The following is a 19,935-nucleotide window of genomic DNA, read 5'->3' as shown; positions in this document are numbered from 1 at the left end:
TAATATGACCAGACCTTGACTATCATGAACTTCAGTGATTATGGACCAAGACCTGAGCCAACAGGGGCCAGAGATGAGGGAAAATGACTAGCATGACTATCTCCGTCAGATCATGACATGTCCCTAGTGAAATGCAGCTGAGTGGATGGAGCGGGACACCTAAAATTGAAATGCACAAAGAGCTTTGATCTCTGACGGAGGGCTGACCAGACCGACTCTAACATTGGCTCCAATGGGGGATGGTAGCTCCTAGGAGGTGCCAAGAACAACAGATCTCTGGAGGAGCTAGACAGTGCCTTTTGTCCATTGGGCTATGGAGTCATCATTTTGATAAACAGCACAAGACTCTGACTTATTTATAAAACTGGAATAACCAAGAAATTGACTCAAACTTGACAATTGGAATAACTCAAAAACTGACTTTACATACTGAAACCAAACTGAAATAAAAATGGTATTTACAATGACAGTGGAAGCAGCGTTAATCGATTAACAATGATACCACTTGAGCAGCCAACCATTGATCGGCCCTCCGGGACAGTCTTCCCCGTTCATTTCCTTCAGAAGAAAGGCATTCTGACCTCTATATGCTGTGATTTTGAAAGGACCTTTCCACAAATTTTCGAACTTTCCATGCTTGCCTTTCTCTTCATTCCTTGCATCCCACTTCAACACCACATCATCCAACTGATATTTGTCTGCTTTAGCTTTTTTGTCATAAATTTTCTTTATACTCTCCTGCAACTTGGATGTGTTTTTGAAAACTTCTTCTCTTGTTTGTTGCAAGTGGGTCATTTGATTCAGCCTTCTCTGCATAGGATCTTCCTCACTGTCGGCCTCATGAAGAAGTTTGACCACCGGGGCAGCAAGAGTGGCTGGGAATACTGTGTCAACTCCATAAACTAGCTCAAACGGTGACATACCAATAGACTTTTTCTGATTGATTCGATCTGCCCAAAGCGCGTGGACCAAGCTCTTGTTCCAGCTCTTCTTATTTATTTCCAGCAACTTCTTGGTGATGTTGACCAAAGATTTATTCGAAGATTCTGCCAATTCATTGCCTTGCGGATGATAGGCAGTTGAATGACCCAAAATTATGTGATATTTGTGACAAAATTCTACCATCCTTTTCGATTTGAAAGCTACTACATTATCAATGATTATTTTGTTTGGACAACCAAAACGAGACAAGATGTTATTTTCGAGAAATGAAATGATTACCGTCTCCGTTGCTTGTCTAGTAGGGGCTGCCTCAATCCATTTTGTGAAGTATTCTGTCACTGTAAGGATCCACCTATGCTATCCGGAAGAGGCGGGATGAATTTCCCCAATGAAATCCAACACCCACTGCTGTAATGGAGCGCTCATTTCGATAGGCTTAAGCGGCAAAGGCTGTAATTTCTGTTTTCCTTCGAAAATTTGACACTTATGACAGTGCTTTACCATCTTATGCACATCAGCAAACAAAGTAGGCTAGTAGTACCCTGCTCTCAAAATTTTGTTCGCTGTTGATTTCCAAAAAAGATGTCCACCACACTCTCCTCCGTGGAAATCCTCCATGACTTTCTTTGCCTCCTCTTCCACTAGACAATTTAACAAAATGCCACTAGGATCTATCCAATACAGTGCAGAATTCAAGATACAAAACTTGGCAGCCTTCAATTTGAGTGTTCTCGCTTTGTTTCTAGCCATGCCGGTGGTGGTGATAGATTTTTCAGCACATATATTATATCAGAATACCATGGGGACAAAGCAAACATTTCGGATACCTGAATTGAAGTTCCTTCCTCATTCTCCTTGGACAAGCGATCAGATTTATGTCCAATGCATGCAAGTTTGATTCAGCCATTAGCTTCGCCAACCGCTGTCCTTTGACCAACTTGGTAGGCTTTATCTCCACATCGTATTCTAGAAAGGCTACGATCCATTTTCCTCTTCTCCCTTCTGGATCGGTCTGCACTAAAAAATCTTTCACAACAGTATTAGGAACATATGCCAGAATATGAGAATGTAGGATATACACCCAGAAATCCTTCAGTGCCTTCAGAAATGCCAGGTCTTGCTTCTCAATGATGTTGTACTTCAAAGCTGCATCCCTTATAGCCCTGCTGAAGAATGCAATGGGTCTTTCATGATCATCCCTCTTCTGCAATAGTACTGCTGCCATAGTGTGCTCAGAAGCAAATGAAAACAATATGAAATCTTGAGCGTAATCTGGGCTCACTAGAACTGGAGCTGAAGAAAGGGCCAATTTGACCAAGTTGAAATATTTTACAACCTCATCTGTCCATTTCACCTAGTTGTCCTTCTTAAGCATGTTGGTCATTTCTTTTAAGTGTTCCGCAAGATTAGGCACAAAATGACACAGAAAATCCATCTTATCATTGAAGGATTGTATCTCCTTTTTGTTCCTGGGCAGATCGATTTGTTGAATTGCTTGCACATGTGATGGGTCTATGCAGATGCCACCTTTTGAAATGATATACCCAAGTAATTTTCCTTCCTCCATGGCAAACAAGCTCTTCTTAGGATTCAGCGATAGACCATATTTCCTGCACTTTTGAAAGACGATTTTTAGGTGAGGCATGTGCTCTTCATCAGATTTTGAAAACACCGTCAAGTCATCCAAGTACACCACAAAAAACACATCCTTCTCATTTGCAAATGCCAATTCCATTGCACGCTAAAATGTGGCACCTGCATTCTTTAAACTGAATGGAATTTTGGCTTAGTAAAAGGTTCCCCATGGAGTGGTGAATGTTGTCTTGTCACTATCATCTTCATGGACTGAAATTTGGTTATATCTGAAATAACCATCAAGCAGCGACATACGAGATGCCCCCACTAATTGTTGAAGTATATGGTCCATCTTGGGCAGCGGATAGTTGTCCTTCAATGAGACCTTGTTTAGATTTGTGAAATCGATGCATAGGCGGATCTCACCGGTCTTCTTGCGTACAGGTACTAAGTTAGATATCCAATCTAAAAATCTGATAGGCACAATGATACCTGACTTGTACAACCTATTTACCTCTTTTTCGAATGATGGCAGCAACTTTGGATTTATCCTTCTTAGCTTTTGTCTAAATGGTTTTTGATTGGGCTTGATAGGTATTGTGTGTTGAATAATATTCGTATCATAGGTCTTTAAATCAGAATAATCCCAAGCAAATACATCTGCAAATGAAGCCATCAAACTGATATATTTGTCCTTGATTTTTGGCGGTAATGCTTTGGACAACTTCAATAACTTTGGATTGGAAGCTGTACCGATGTTGACCTCTTCCACACCCTTCTCTGTCAGCTGTAATGTTGGCTTGCGGGCGACATCATCATAATCGAAGAGTTTCTCTAGGGGTATCAAGCCTTTAGGAATGATGTTATTCTTCAGCTGCAATACGTCCATTTGATTGATCTGCACTTCTTCTGTACCATTCCCTTTGTTCTCATCGTTTTCCACATCAATTAAGGTTTCTTTGAACTTGCCTTTGTTGAGCAGAAAATCCTTAATCTCCTCATCATCTTGGAACACTTGCCAATGTCGCTGATTGTCTAGAATGGTTGGACGGTGCTTGACATGGATTTCAAATTTATTGTTGGAGTTCATGGGGATCTTCAAGCTGCTCGCTGCCTTGGCAAGAGCATCAACAATACTATTTTGTATTCGTGGCACACATGTCAAGGTGTATTCGGAGAATAGCTTCAAGATGTCCAAAACTGCATTATGATAGGCCCGTATCCTGGGATGTTTTGCTTGATACTCACCTCTGACCTGTTTTATCACCAACTTGGAGTCGCCATATACTGAAATCCTCTTTGCATTCAGCTTTCTAAGAATCTTCAGGCCAGCAATCAGAGCTTCATATTCAGCTTCATTATTAGAACATTCAAAGGCCAGCTTGTAGGAGCAAATTCTCAAGATGCTAGGCACCTTGTTTGGGGCAGAGAAAGGACTGCGTACCCAAATACCAATACCGGCGCCATCATTCCCTACTTCTCCATCAAAATCCATGGTCCACAAGCCTTCTTCGTCTTCTTGCAAGTGCTGAAAATCTTTTTGTTGTCCATTGTTTGCTTGTTGTCCATCGTTTTCAGCTGATTGCCCAATCTTTTGCTGCTTTTCTTGTCCTTCTTTCTTCAAAATCTCTCTAAAATTTTCTGTTATTTCCGGAATGTCATCTGCTTCTACTATCTGACTATCTATCTCATTCAAACTATCTGAAAACAAAACAAAAGACTCTAAATCTGTATGTACATAGTTTATAGGATGATTTATCGGTTTCTCCTTGCTTGTGATCATATATTTCATCTTTTGTTCTCGGTATAACTTCCTCATTTGTCCAAACACAGGGATTGTTGCATAGGAGAAATCCAGCTGTAGTGTCCCTTTCAATTTTGCTACCCAAGACCTAGAAAGAAGCATGCCAAACCTTGGAGGAATGTCTGCTACCACTACATCCATCATAACGTTTTTCATAGGAAGCTGATCTAAACTCACAACTAAGTCTTTGATGAGCCCTATGCACCTTACTCTGCTGGAACCGAATGAATAGAGATCATGATATTGACGGGTGATGTCCAGACCAAGCTTATCCATGATAGCCTTGGGGATGAGATTGTGAGAGGCTCTGGAATCGAACATGGCACTGTGTAGCACAAATTCATGCAATCGTAAACTGATATAGAAGGGTGGCACATCGCTCTCAGGAGACTCCCCATTCGTCACTGGCCCAAAAATCATTTCAGGCTGATCATCTTCCACATTTACCGTGTCGGACATTGGGTCCAAATTCAACATTTTAGAAATCTGTCCTCTATAACTGTTGTTCTTCATGATTTCAGTCAAAGGGATGGATACCTTTAGCTTAGAAATCTCATTCTCTAGGCTGAAAGCGGGAGTTCTTTCTACCTCTTTGACTGGGATCTCTTTCCTTTCCTTCTCTTTTGATGTGGCTAATTGTTGTGATTGTTCTACTAACTTTGATTTTCTACTCTCTGAAACAACCGCCTCCTTTCCCTTTCTTTGTGTAGCTGATGGATCATTATTTGTTGTTTCCCCCTCCTTCTTTTCTAAATTGGTTTGGCCGGTACATCTCTATTTCTAAGGGAATATTACTGTTGTTGTGTAGACAAAGCATTCATATACCCCCCTTGATATTCTTCTGACTCTTCTTCCAACACGGTTTTGTTAGCTAGAATAAAATCGGTGTCTTGGTGTGTAGCCGAATTTACTGCACATTCTTCTTCTTCGGTGATGTAAGTAGGCAGCTCATGTGGAGTAAAAAGATGGTTTTCCTCAACTATTACATTCCCATTCTCATCTGACTCTGGTTCATGCACAAAAGTCTGCTGCAAAGGTGTTTGTACCGGCTATTGTGTTTTCTGCTCTTGATTCCGCTGATCTCTTTGTCTTATCCTATATTGTGGTTGTTGTTGGCCACGAAAGTTAGGATTCCTAACTTCTGGCTCTAGCTTGTTAAGTTTTACCCTTTCAAGAATTTGTTCTACCTTTTTGAGCAGCTGATCCATTGAAGAAGATTCTTCTTTCACCGTGGTTTTCTTCTCTGCTTTCGCTCTAGCTCTTTTGGACAACAGATTTACCTCAACACTGACCGCAATTTTATGCATGCCTTCCATTGTAGCCGGTCCTCTCTCTCTCAATTGGTACGCCATGTCAACATCAAAACCATCTGGAAACTTCATCGTTGCTAGTCCCACAGGTGGCTTTAGATGGTCTGGAATTTCGTTGTAGACTGCATTAAATCTAACACAATAATCTTGGACCGACTCACTAGCATTCCATTTGATTTTCTCGTATTCGGCCAGAATTTGAAGGGGATTCTTTTTCACTTCCCACCTGTTCAAAAATTGTCTTTGTAGCTCAGCCAAGGTGGTGATACTTGCAGCCGTCAAACCTATGAACCATTTCCTCTCATCACCTGCAAATGTTTGTACAAAGAGCCTCATTGCCACGTTCTCTGCATCGATCTCATGAAGTTCATAGAAGTATGCCATTTTATCCACATGTTGTTGAGTTGTAATATTGTTAAGAGTGCCATCAAAAAATGGGATTTTACTTTGATAATAATTTGGCATGTCATCTAGGACTTGGGGCAGAACAAGGGGTGCGAAACGGGTAGCCATCATTCTTGGTGGATTTGGCCTTGGAGGCGTTGGAGGAGTGTGCACAGTTTGCACGGGGCTTGCACTTGGAGTTTGGGGCTGTGTGGAAATGTAGTTATCAATTAATCTATTAGCTCTTTCTGTCTCAAGGTCTACAAGATATTTTGGATCGGGGACGGTGTAATCAACATCCCTTTCGGATTTAGATTCAAATAGTGATATCTCAAATCGTTTGTCAAACTCAAGCTCTTCAAGATACTCAAAAATGTCAGGGCATGAATGGGATTTGAACACGAGAGTTATGGTGCTTTCTTAAAGAAGGAGTCTTGGAATCAAATTGGGATTTTCATAAATATGAGGAGGGTCCAGGTCTGGATTCTCTTTGGTATATCGTCTCAAAGCCACTGTGCTATTGGGAGAAATTACGGGACACAACCAACTTACTTAGCCTTTCCAATCCTAAGCTCATCATCCAGAAGCCTAGAATTCTTATGAAACAAGGGGATTTGATTTCCAACTTGAGCTTCCCCAGTATGGTCACCACTATGTTAGCACCTCAATCTACCTTAGGCTGAAGGAAGACAAAAATTAGGGTAACCACAAACCACGCTCAGTCTGGTAGCTAGCCCTACCAGAGCAGGAGAGGGCTCTCTCCGAGTCACGCTAAGTGAATATATGATCGAAAATGGTCTGGGATGACTTACAATACGTTGTTTACCTTAGGCTAGTAAGTGGATAGGGATTTTGGAAAAGATTTTGGCGCTCAACAAAGAACAGAGAATTGAAAATGAAGGCACAAATTATTCCGTGACGCGAGGCAGGTGGCAAGAACAACAATTTCAGCTTAAGGTAATGCGAAATGGAAAGATTGTTGAAGAGAGTGAAAAGGGAATGGTCGCATGAATCCTTTTCAACAGAAGAATAACACTGCACATGAAATTTTCCCACAGGCAGAGCAATATAAATTGAATTCTACCTAATCTCACTTAGAAAATTTCACTGAAATGAAGCATGAAATGAAATATGAAACATAAAAAGATACATATGGAACATAAGAACACATTTTCTACACTCACGACCACAAGAATCTCATGAAACAGAGCCACTACCTTTCATTAATTCTCTGTCAAAAATACACAGTGCAGAAACAAAGTTTCTTTCCCACAGTCTCCCAGAAGTTACAAGCCAGCCAACCCTTTGCAAATAACTTGCATACAATATATAGAATGTGTGGAGAAGAGATGGAATGCCCAGGGGTTGGGAAGTTACTCAAATCATTTCGAAAAGGAGATGGAGAGCCAACCATCAGCTACAGGTGCAGTGCTCTCAAGCATGACATTTGGTTGTGGTGACCCTTTGCATTCTTTTGCCACTTGGATAGATGCCCATCTGGAGAGAAAACTCTTTAAATGCTGCCTTTGGTGCCAAAAAACCGAAGTGTAGATGACCGAGCCCACTTGGAGAAGTCGCAACCCGAAATTTCACGAAACGGGAGCAAATTGGCAGTTTTTTCCCCTGTGCGCCGCGCCAAATTCTCTGTGCGTCGCGCCACTTTGGAGCCTGTTTTGGGGCACTTGTAGGTGTCCAAAATGTACCCAAGTGGGCTTGTTGGAAAGCCTGTCCTGTCTACTTTCTAACCCCACTAGAATTTCTCAATTTGGTGCTCATTTTCCCTCCAAATCTTCATTCTCCCAAGACTTCTTTCTGTGTGTCAAAAAAGTGGCAGAGAGGCCATTTTTGGGTTTTTTTGACCTTTAGGAGACCCAAATCTTGTCAAAATTTCTTTCCCGGACACCAGTAGCAGTATTTTTTGATACTTAATCCAAATATGAAAGTCGTTCCTCGATTACAGTCCTAGATTTTTAGCGTCGCGCCAGTGGCACGACGCACAGGGAGGAATTTCCTGTTTTGTGTCCAAAAAATTTGCCTGTGACCAAACTTTGCCCAATTTTTTTTGAAATTTGGGCTGGAGGTTCCCTATGAAGTGCTATGCTATGCCAAGGAAGCCTCAGCCAAGATTCAAAGCTGATATTTCTCCTTTTCCTCCTTTGCTTTCGCCTCTTTTGTCGCTTTGCTCAATTTTGCCTTTAGGCTCCTGATTCTTGCTTTGGAACTCATGTTTTGCGCCTGGTAGTGATGAGTCATGCACCTCAGCATGTATTTCTCCCTTTTTCTTTGTCCAATGGCTACTCCAAGTGAACGTTCACTTTCTCTAGCACATACTCCCGGTCTTTGTCTCTTTGCACCATAGGTCTGCCTTGTGCTGCCAGGATGTGTCGCCGGTTTTCCTTGATCATTTGCAACTCTATCTCAGCTAGCTGATCCTCAAGTTGCTTGTTCCTCTACTCCAGATACTACACATTCCACTTGGCCCTATCCAAGTCCAGGGATATTTTCTCTATCACAGACTGCTGCTCCTGAATGATCTCTCCCAGCTCACCATTTGTAGGTTCTGCATCTGTCTCATCATCCTAGAGGAGAACAAACTTAGCCTCTTGCTCGCTTGATGGCCCTTCCTCCTACCCTGGCTCCTTTCCCTTACCCTGCTCCTGTGGTGTTGATGTCAGAAGCGAGGCCCCTTCCACCCTGGGTGGAGATAACACTCGCTTTGTTGCTGCGAACAATGGTCTACTGCCCTTCTGGTATGTGATGTATATTGGCATGCTGGCAGTCTCATGGCGCTCAAACTGATGTGAAGGACCTTCCATCTCATGCTAAAACTAATGTGAAGGACCTCCCACCTCATGTTCTGCCTCTGATATCACCGGTGGGGCGCTGAAGAAATCACGGGAGATGAAGTCCTCCCAAGCAATACCCTGCAATCCCAACTAATGGTCTACCAAGATCCGGATGAGAGCAAAATGATAGACACTATTTAGCTGATGTCGTGGGGTCTTGCGCTGCATGAAGTTTTTCATCTTCTCAATGTTGTTGGAGAGGAAAAATGGGAGGCTCATCATCCCCACCCTGGTGAAGTGCATGAGCAAGTGGATTTGATAGGCATAAAGGCGATAAAACCTCCCCTCGTAACTGAAATACTTCATGATCAGTCTCATGAGTGGGGCATACTCATCCCTCAAAAATCTGAATGGAAAAACTCTGGTGAGCTGTCTCAAGCAACTGTTCTTGATATAAGGCTCATAGTGATGCCTCTCCACCTTCTTCTTCTTATTCCACTGCTCCCCAATGTTTGGTATCCCTGTTGCCACTGATATAGCCTCCGGTGTCAAGGTTAAAGTGACCCCAGCCAGGATAGATTGGCCTCCTTGTAGATGAAGTGCAAAAAGGCGGGCCAACTCATGATGGACTTTGACATTCGACACCCTTTCACAAAATTCATAACATGCCAAGTGATGGAAACAAGACATAGCAAGTGGGCATGCCTGCAGCTCAGTGAGGGTGTTTGGCTCATCTCTAAGATGTCTGCCACTCCGGTGATGTCTCCTATGGGCCCTCTCTTCTGAAGATGTGTCGCTGTGGGTCCCCTCCTCATACTCTGATGAATTTTCTGATGCCATTACTGCTGCTTGTACCCTGAGTTTTATGCTGCCCTCTGAATCCAATGAAACTGATAGATGCTTTGAAAATCTGTCACTAAGGGGACAATAAAACAGGGGAGTGTTAGGATGGGAATGATGAAAAGGGGAATAGGGGTTTAAAGGAGAAATTTATAAGGGATTTGGGAGTGTTTGGGGTATGGTTTTTATGGGGTAGGGTTTGGGATATTTTGAGCTATAGGAATAAAGGGGACGAATGGATATGATTACAATGTAGCTAGGGTAACTATTAGGGGAAACTACTCCAGGGGAATTAGCTGATAGAGGTAGGATAGGATCATATTTAGCAATCATGTTACTGTATCAAAACCCTAGCTTTTTTCCCTTCTTTGTGTCATTTTTGGGTTTACTTAATAAAAATTTTGCCTTTGATTTCATGGTCACCAAAATCATATTTTTCTTTGAGTTAAGGATCAATGGTGAAGGGATCTAGGGCCACCTTTGCAATTTTGAGATCCATTTATAAAAATTTAGGAGATTCGGTGTTTTTTTAGGCTCACAGGTCTGTGTGCCGCACGCCGGGTATGCGCCGCGCCAGTGCAATATTAACACTATGGCCGGGCTCCCAGTGCGCCACACACCCTGAGTGTGCCGCGCCACGTTGTCTGTGCGCTGTGCACTATAAAACGACATTAATTTACTTGGAACTCTGGGGGTGGGTCTTAGTGGAGATTTCTAGGGGGTTTCCTTAGGAGACAAGTTGGAATGGAGGTGACAATGACGAGGAGTGAGGGGACAAGGGGATGGGAGCAAAACCTTGGTGGCATCTTCACAAATTTGCAACCCCGTTTATCATTTTTGCTTTGATGATTATTTTCATGGATGGCCAATGTGCTTTGGATATCATTCAACATCTTAGAAAGACCAAACCATTGACCAAATTGACAGAGAAGAGGTTTCATTTGAGCCTACCTCTTGCTTGCTAGCCTTCAACTGGGATATAAAACAAATTTACAAGTGTTTTGAGCTCCCTGGCTGTGTGCGTCGCGCGCTAAGCCCAGTGCGCCGCGCCCTGAGTGCGTCGCGCCCTTGTTGATTTTGCACTGCAGTCTAGCTGCCAGTGCCTCGCGCCCTCTGTGTGCGCCGTACTCCCTAGTGTGTGCGCCGCGCTCCCTAGTGTGTGCGCCGCACTCCCTAGTGTGTGCGCCGCGCTCCCTGGTGTGTGCGCCGCGCCCTTTGGAAACCGGCTCTCCCTCACTCAAACCCTCATGAATTTGCTCTCTTACCTTTGTAATTTCTCTCCAAGCTTGCCAAAGCACAAATGGTTTTTGTTTTGGGCAAAAACAAGTATATATAGGCTTGGGAGAGTTGGGTTTAATTTTTTCTTCTTTGAAAACCCACTTTCTAATGTTTGTGTTTTGCACTTTTTTCATTGACTTTAAAACACCCTGCTTTTCATTTTTCTTTGAAATTTTGGCTCTCGTGATGAAATTTTCGGCATTTCTTTGTGGGGACTGTGTGACTGGGAATTTGGCCATGAAAACCATGACTACATCTGAAAAATTCAACTGGCGATTTTTTGGAAAATTTTGTCATAGTTGACCTTGTTTGAATTTTCTTCAAAACAGAGTTTTGAAGAAGAGTCGATGTCTCTTCAGGTGATGATGAAGCTTTCTGAACCATAGCTGTATAAGGTCTCCCTCTGGCCTGCATGGCTTGTTCTGGACATGTTTTTTCAAAGACCACATTGATGATTTCCTAGACCCAGCAATAAAAAGGACTTTGTCCTGTAATATGACCAGACCTTGACTATCATGAACTTTAGTGATTATGGACCAAGACCTGAGCCAGCAGGGGCCAGAGATGAGGTAAAATGACTAGCATGACTATCTCCGTTAGATCATGACATGTCCCTAGCTAAATGCAGCTGAGTGGATGGATCAGGACACCTAAAATTGAAATGCACAAAGAGCTTTGATCTCTGACGGAGGGCTGACCAGACCGACTCTAACATAATGAAGCCTAGTCATAAGGGATTTTTGCCTAAGTGGCTTGAGAATTCGATTATTCTTGCAGATTTGGAGGAAGTATGATCAAGATTGTGGTTCTACAATGGCGACCATTCAGTTGGCAGTGCTATCTTAAGACATCAGCTGCAGTGGTGGATCAATATTTTAATATTATGTTTCATTTAAGAAACCACTATATAATTGTAGGCAGACAACAACTGTAATTCTAGGAGGTGTTAGTGTTAACAAATTGTATAAGTAGAGTTATGGAGCTGTGAAATCCGATAATTAAGATCGCAAGGAATTACGTTAACTTTGAGTCTGTAACAACATACATGTATTATTCTTTTGATTAATGAAATTCTGATCTTCTGAGCATTTCGTGACTTCTTGATCTCGCCACAACCCTGATCAAGGAGTTGGGCCCACTCTCCTGACTAGGTGCTATTGGATAGATGTGTGCATAGGTTTATTTTAGTTAATTTATTTATCGTTGTGAATGATTATCAGTGTGTTGTTGAGAGTCTGATTTACCGTTACTCTTGTTGTTGTTACAGTCATTATCGTTATTACTCTTATTTGTTGTTATGGTTATCGCTTGCTGTTACACATTGTTAAGTTTATAGTTTAATGTTCAGTACTAGGTAGGGAAAATATGGCTTGCATATAATTTGCATGATAGCCTTGAAATAACTCATAGAGCCCTGGGTTGACAATTAATGTGGAATTGGGTGAATTGCATGATTCATATCTGAATACCAATAAATCTCGCACAACTAGATGGTGTCTTACTATTGAGATGGGTGAATGGTGCATGCATGAAACCTTTCCATGGCTCAAACAGTTCTTCACCAAATTTATTGAATCTCCACAAGGATATTGTAGGTAGGTTTAGGTAGAGTTAGTTAGTTCCTTTTAGTATATCAGTTACATCAATTAAGATTAATTGGTTTGTTCTTCTAGACATAGTTAGTCAAGAATAAAATTCCATCAGGTATTTTAGTTGTGGAATTACTTCTACCCCACCACAACTAATTGTGGTTAGGGAGTCACACATGTCATTAGTCATATATTTCATAATTCAAAAATAATTCTCTATGTCAGTTAGAATTTGTGATAAATATTTCCTGTAATACCCCTGACATGATATACTTTCAACTTCTAGGCGTCCACCATCATTGCACCATAATTACCCATCTATTCCACCCCCTTTTTAGTTTTGCATCATCCGAGTAAGGTCGGGCTCAGCTACAACTGCCATGGTTGATACTAAGTGGAAAAAGTTACCCTATTAATTAGTTAAGTGGTCTAATAAAAAACATCATGTCAAGTATTTCTATTTAGTCTACATGGAAATGATAAATTTCTCAGAACCAAAAGCCGAGGTGGTCGAATTTCCAAGTCAAGAGTCTATATCTCACTCTCTTTGTTCTATGCACAAATTCAAGCCCCCTATTTTCTATGTGTACCTACGTCACTCTACCATAATGATGAAGACCATAATTTTTGTTCCATAAATTGAACCAAATTCCAAAGTTACAAAGATAGAGCCACTATATGAAAAATATGAAAAAGGCATGCTTGTCGACAACAAAATCGCAGACTCATTACATTTTCCATCACTAAAGTGGGAGGTCTACACAATTTCTATTACCAAAGTTGATGGGAGTCAGTCCATGAAAGTTACTGAATATTTTAGGGGACTTCGACGGTCGATGTTGTTGAATTTAAGAAGTCTTCCAGTCTTCGACACATAAGAAGCAGCAATGCAGTGCACAAAACTTCTCATCAGTCGGATGCATGGAGGATCATTATTGCTAGATAAGGAATATCCCATCCACGTTGTTGATATTGAGAGGCTTACAGGGTTGCCTGCTATCAAAGCTACCATATCAACTTCTTTCCAAACTACGTCGAAGGGAGGAAAGAAAACGTGTGATGATAATTACTATAACAAATATGGTACCCAGTGAGGAGGCAAGGGTGCTATGATAGAGCTTATCAATAAGTATAATATTAATTTTTCTTGTTACATGATCACTGGGAATCTTATGCAGGACTTTTTGCAAGTTGAATGCACATTAGACACCATCTCAGTTGTAGAGACTTGTGTGTAGGGCACACAACTGAATTAGTGTAGCTTTCTCCTACGGGAACTTTTTGATGCCTGCGAGGATGTGTATAAAAGAGCCACCCACTTTATATATGGATATCTCGTAGTGACATTGGCCATGTGGAAATGGTTCCCACCCGAGGGCCAAGAGATGGAAATGGTTACTAAAGACCAACCACTTTCTCTCAAGTATGTACCATGGAGGACTTTGAGGGACCCCAACAACAAAGAAATCAATGAGGCCTCCTTTTCCAGATGATACAAGAATATGATGGAAGTCATCAAGGCCACACAAAGGATCTTGAAGTCACTACTTGATGACTATTCACAGGATATTTGGTTTAGCATTAGCCATGGTACCACCTGGATATGGACGAAGTGTGTTCATCCCAACACATTTCAGATGCAGACGCAAAATTTTTTTTTAACTGAAGTATCCTTCCATATTGAAGTTTCCTCCTAGCCGGGAATTGTTGGAGAAATTTGGGAGGGGAGGCATATCTATTTGTTCGGAGGAATGGTGCCCCCACCACTACTAGGAGAAACCCCTACAACATCAAGGAAGAGGATGGTCGAGGAGACGCTAAACCCAGTCATCAAAAATCTCAAGACGCAAATGCAGTCCCTACTTGGCGCCTTAGTATGTCCATTCCTGACCTTTTTAAATTTTTACAGTTCAAGACTGCCTATTTCTTTGATTTTTAGTCCTCTGGTTGCTTCGAATCCTAAAGTTGGGCCCCACTCTCAGTCAAAACCTACAATTCCCATTCCTCACCCCATTGTTAATAAGTCCCCATCCGAGCCCAAGAAAATAGTTGGCACCACCTCCACCCAAATTTTTAATATCACTGACAAAGAGACCCACTCTCATGCTACCACACCCATCATATAATAAAATCCACCCTCCACTTCCATCACCTCACCGCAGTCGTGAAATACATCACCTCACACAACTTCCACTTCTGCCACCATCTCTAACATCCTTCCATCTGGGACTATGATTGGTACCAAAATGGAAATGGAGGTTGACTCCATTATCTAATATAATGTTGAAAATATGAATGAGGAAGTTACATCCAAATTTTCTGCCTCAGAAACCATTCAAACATCCATGTTGTATTTATTGTTCAAATTTGGTTTAGTCACAGTCACTAGGTAGTTTACTGGCCCACCACTCCCCAAACCCACCACATTATGCACAATACCTTGCACATTGATCCTATCATCTCATCACCACCACACTCCCCCACGGTTCACATTGGTTCACAAATAGCATAACCCTCACAATGAGCAGCATCTCCACAGGGGAACTCTAAGAAATCAGTTGCTAGTAGACAGTTGTTACAGAGTTGGTTCCCTGGATATTTCTCAATGAATCCTGATGACCTACAGGGTTGGTCCTCACCCAATTATTTAATTTCATTCACCTGGATGCATGACAACTAGTGGCATTGCACAATTTCTTAGCTACCAAGCATGACCAACGACAACAGATCTTGGACATTGCAGCAAAATGCGACCATGTCCTCTAGGTGAAGCAGAACCTTTAGGGTCATCTTGACCATATTTAATTAAAAATTCCAGGTACTACGGCCCTCAATAACCGATTTCATAACAGATGCACCAAAATATTTCTCCACATGTACCTTTATTGAATGTTGTGACCACATCAAAATAGCTTGCATAGACTCAGTCTCAACCAATCTAGAGCTTAAAAGAAGTATTGTTGCTTCTTAGAGCGCACCACCAGATCCTAGCACCTAGTATGCAGGAAAATTGAGTAAAAACTAGCAGAAGTAGTTGACCTGGAAGTATCAATCGTCAAGGCTATGGAAGAAGCTCGATGCCTTTTGCAACAAGTTCATGACTAGTCTGATTGTCTGGCGAGAAAGAATCAACCTTTTTACCCTCTGCGCAACCACACTAATCATTTGTTTAATCAAGCCATGGGTACCCAAGACAAGACACAGTGAAAGGAAATTTTGGCACAAATACACAACCTTGAGACCCAGATCCATCACATCGAAGATCAGCCAAGACCAAGCAAATACATCGAGGCCTTCGACCACCCACTTGGTCTCATCTAGAAACACTGCAACCGATTGTTGGAAATACTAAGAGGGGGGTGAATCATTATTTCTTTTCAATTGTTAAATTTACTAGTTAAAATTCTTCATAATTACACAAAGAGAAGTAAATAATAAGGATTTTACTATAAATAATTTAGGACACCAATCCTCTTTTACGGAAATTTGTGTACAATGATAATTGCGGGTATCAACCCTTTTATCTTTTAGGCTACAACTTGTTTCCAACCACCAAATTGTAATTTCATGAGGCTCCGACCTATCGGGATCCAACCTTATCTTTTTATGTTTTGGAGGCTCCAAACCCTGGGGCACCAACCCCTCATACTTCTCAAAATAGATTATTCACAACTTTGTTTTGCTCTTCACATGTCTGTTTGCTTCAATGGAGTACATCCAGATCCATTTCCTGATGCTACAGTACCTTTCCTTACTGACAATTTGAGGCTTCCTTCACCCCTTAATGCGCTAGTTCTTCCACCGAGCTCCTTCACATAACCACTCTTACGGTTTTCACTTCTGTAGAGATTCAAAATATCTTCTCCTTCACACATTCATTGTAACTCTGAGTTACTCATTGATGCCCACTTCACCTGGCCCAATCCTTTCAAATGTTCTTGTCCACCAAATAGGACTTTACCCAAATTGGACAAATGCTTCACATGTCCGAGCTTTTACGATTTCATCTGTTTCATACATCCATTGATTTGTATCTCCATCTTCTATCCTCCTTTTTTAAGTTCACGAGTTTTGAACCATAGAGTTATTATTTATGGAAGCCACATAGTAACATAGCTAAAGCCACATTACACTGGATAACGGGTGGTCCCACCTGAAACATTATCACCTTAATATTGCAATCGCAACCTCATGAATATCAGAGGTTTTTTCAAGTTGTGCACATGTAATTTCTTCTGATTCAACATCGTTGATGCCCCTACTTCTGACAGATGTGATATTCCAATAATCTCTTTTTGATACTTCCAATCAGGACCATTGATGGATGTGACATTATTAAACCTATTTTGATAAAACGTTGGGTTCACAACCAAATCACAATCGGAAGTTTTATGATTTCATTCCTTTGAAACTTATTATATGGAAGATGTGATATTATATTAAGTCATATTATAATGGAGTAGTTGGGTCCTCATCTCATATCACAATTAGAGATTTTAATGTAACATGGCTTGAAAGCTTTTGGTACAAGCGGATGTGATATTACATTAGATTCATTATAATAAAATCAATCAGGTCCGCATATCAGAGATCCCATTCAAATCGGAGATTGGAGATCGGGGTTTCTGAGTGGTAACACATAATAAAGCACGGATATGATTTTTTTGATATTCCTCTGTTATTGTTGTTTTCTTCCTTGTATCACTTCTTGGCTTGGATTTCCTGTGGGTTATCGTTCTTGTGATATAGCTTTCTGATGGCTTCTTCTCTTTACTCTTTCACTTTCTCTTCCGATGACTTCTGATATCTTTCCTCCTTGGGTCCACTACTTCTATTCTATATTTATATATTTTCAATTCATATGTTGTATTCAATCCTTATGGACATCAATGATAACACTGGTATCTCAACAATCTCCCCCTTTGTCATTGATGAAAATATACTTATTTTCATGGATCCTTTCCTTTTTGTAATCTCCTTTTCCTGGATCCTCTCCTTTCTATAATCTCTCCCCCTTTGGCATCAATGGAAAATGGGGTGCCAAAACACTCCCCTTATCAAGATACTCCCCTTTTCATGGGACTTCTACTCTAGTCAATGTGTTCTCTTAATGTGATGCAAGAGAAATGACCCCCATCTTTTGGAAAAGATGTTCAAATACTTATCGTGGTAGGGGTTTTGTGAAGATATCGACAATATTCTCCTTTGTATTTACATATTCAAACTTAATGTTCTATTCAGAAACTTTCTCACAAAGAAAGTGGTATTTTATTGGAATATGTTTGGTCTTTGAATGCATTACCAGATTCTTTGAAAGACTAATGGCACTGGTATTGTCACAGTAAATGGTGATTGGTTTATTAGTCTCTATGTTAACATATTTCAATTCTTCCTTCATCCATAATATTTGTGTACAACAATCTACATCAGCAATATCTTTTTCTTCAGATGTGGAGAGAGATATAGAAGTTTTTTTTGTTGAGCTAAGATACTAGGCGATTTCCCATGAAGAATGCATTTCCACTGGTATTGTTTCGATCATCTATGCTTCCAGCCCAATCAACATCAGTGTAGGTTGTCAAAGTAAGAGTAGTGCTTCTAGGATACATAGACCAAAATCAGAAGTACCTTTCAAGTATCGGAGGATTCTTCTTACTACCAACAAATGAGAATTCTTAGGAGATGATTGAAATCTTCCTACCATTCCTGTTGCTTGCATAATTTTGAGTCTTGTTGCAGTTAAGTATAGGATAGATCCAATTATGTACTAGTAAAGAGTTGCATCTATCAAGGGAGATTCATCATCTTTGCTCAATTTATAATCTCTAGTCATCGGTGTACTCATAGGTGCACATTCTTCCATCCCATACCTTTTAAGCAGGTCTTAAAGGTATTTTTCTTGAGATATGAACATACCTATTGTATTTTGAGTTACTTGTAATCCAAGGAAGTAAGACAGCTCACCAATCATTGATATTTAGAACTCTTTTGACATATTTTGAGCAAATTCATGAATCATCTTATCATCATTGCTGAAAAAACTTAGATCAACAACATTTAAAAGAGTGACTAGCAATTTATCTTCATCCATCTTCATGTAGAGATTGCTTCCTGCCACTCCCTTTTTGAAGCCTTGTTGTTGTAGATAATGGTCCAGTCTTGCGTACCAAGCCGAAGGAGCTTGTTTTAATCCATATAGTTCCCTTTTCATCTTACATACAAAGTATTTTCCTTCTGCCAAGTCGAACCCTTTCGACTGCTCCATGTAAACTTCTCTTAGATCACCATTTAGGAATTCATATTTCACATCCATTTGATAAACTTTGAATTCTTTTGAATAATAAAATGACTAAAAAATTCTTATAACCTCCATATGAGCTACAAGTTGAAAGGCTTCTTCAAAGTCGATTCCTTCTATTTGTGAATATCCTTTACAAATAAGCCTTGCCTTATTTTTTATGATTTGTCCATCTTCATTCATTTTTATTTTGAACACCCACTTGGTTCCAATTATATTTTTATCTTTTAGATGAGGTACAAGTTCCCATGTTTCATTCTTTTCAATTTGCGACATTTCTTCTTCCATTACGTTTACCCAATGAGGATCCTTGCTTGAGGAAATTTTTTGTTTCTATAATAGATAGTAAGGAAACATCTTCTTTCCTTGGCGTATTAGTCATCCTTCTTCGAGTTTGTACTCCATCATCTGTATTCCTAATAATCTGTTCTTCTGGATGGTTCTTTTGAAAAAAAATTACTTTTTCTGGAGTCTGAGATGGTTCCTTTTGATTTTCTTGATCTTTTTCTTCTTTTGTTGTATCTTCTTCAAAGCCTTCAGGGAAAAAATAGTCTTCATATATTTCAATTTCTTTTCTGGGTGTCCCTCATAAACCCTTACATCAATTATTTCAACTATCTTTTGTAGTTAATTATTTTAGAATTTGTATGCCTTGCTCCTTATATAATATCCAAGAAAAATTCCTTCATCAACCCGATAATCAAACTTGCTTGGTGAGTCATCATTGATCTTCATAAAACACTTACTTCCACAAATCCTAAAATATTTTACTGAATTAGGTCTTCCTTTCCATAATTAATATGGATTTTTGTCATTATTTGGTCTTAAATAGACTCTATTCGAAGTATACACTGCTGCACAAACTTCTTCTCTCCAAAATTTAACTTGTAAATTAGCTGCTAGTAACATTGTTCTTTCCATTTCTTGCATGGTTTTATTTCTTCTTTCCACTACTTCATTTTGTTTAGGAGTTCTAGCTATGGAAATTTCTCATTTGACTCCATGTAGACTACAGAAATCATTGAATTCCTTGGAAGTAAATTCTCCTCCTCTATCTGTTCTAAGACACTTGATTTTTTATTCTTTTTCATTTTCCACAAGGGCTTTGAAATTCTTAAAACACTCAAAT

The sequence above is a fragment of the Pinus tabuliformis genome, chromosome 6 (assembly GCF_031772625.1).
Source record: "Pinus tabuliformis cultivar Carrire ecotype Pingquan chromosome 6, CPIR1, whole genome shotgun sequence".
Lineage (NCBI taxonomy): Eukaryota > Viridiplantae > Streptophyta > Pinopsida > Pinales > Pinaceae > Pinus > Pinus tabuliformis.
This window is presented reverse-complemented; position numbering follows the sequence as displayed.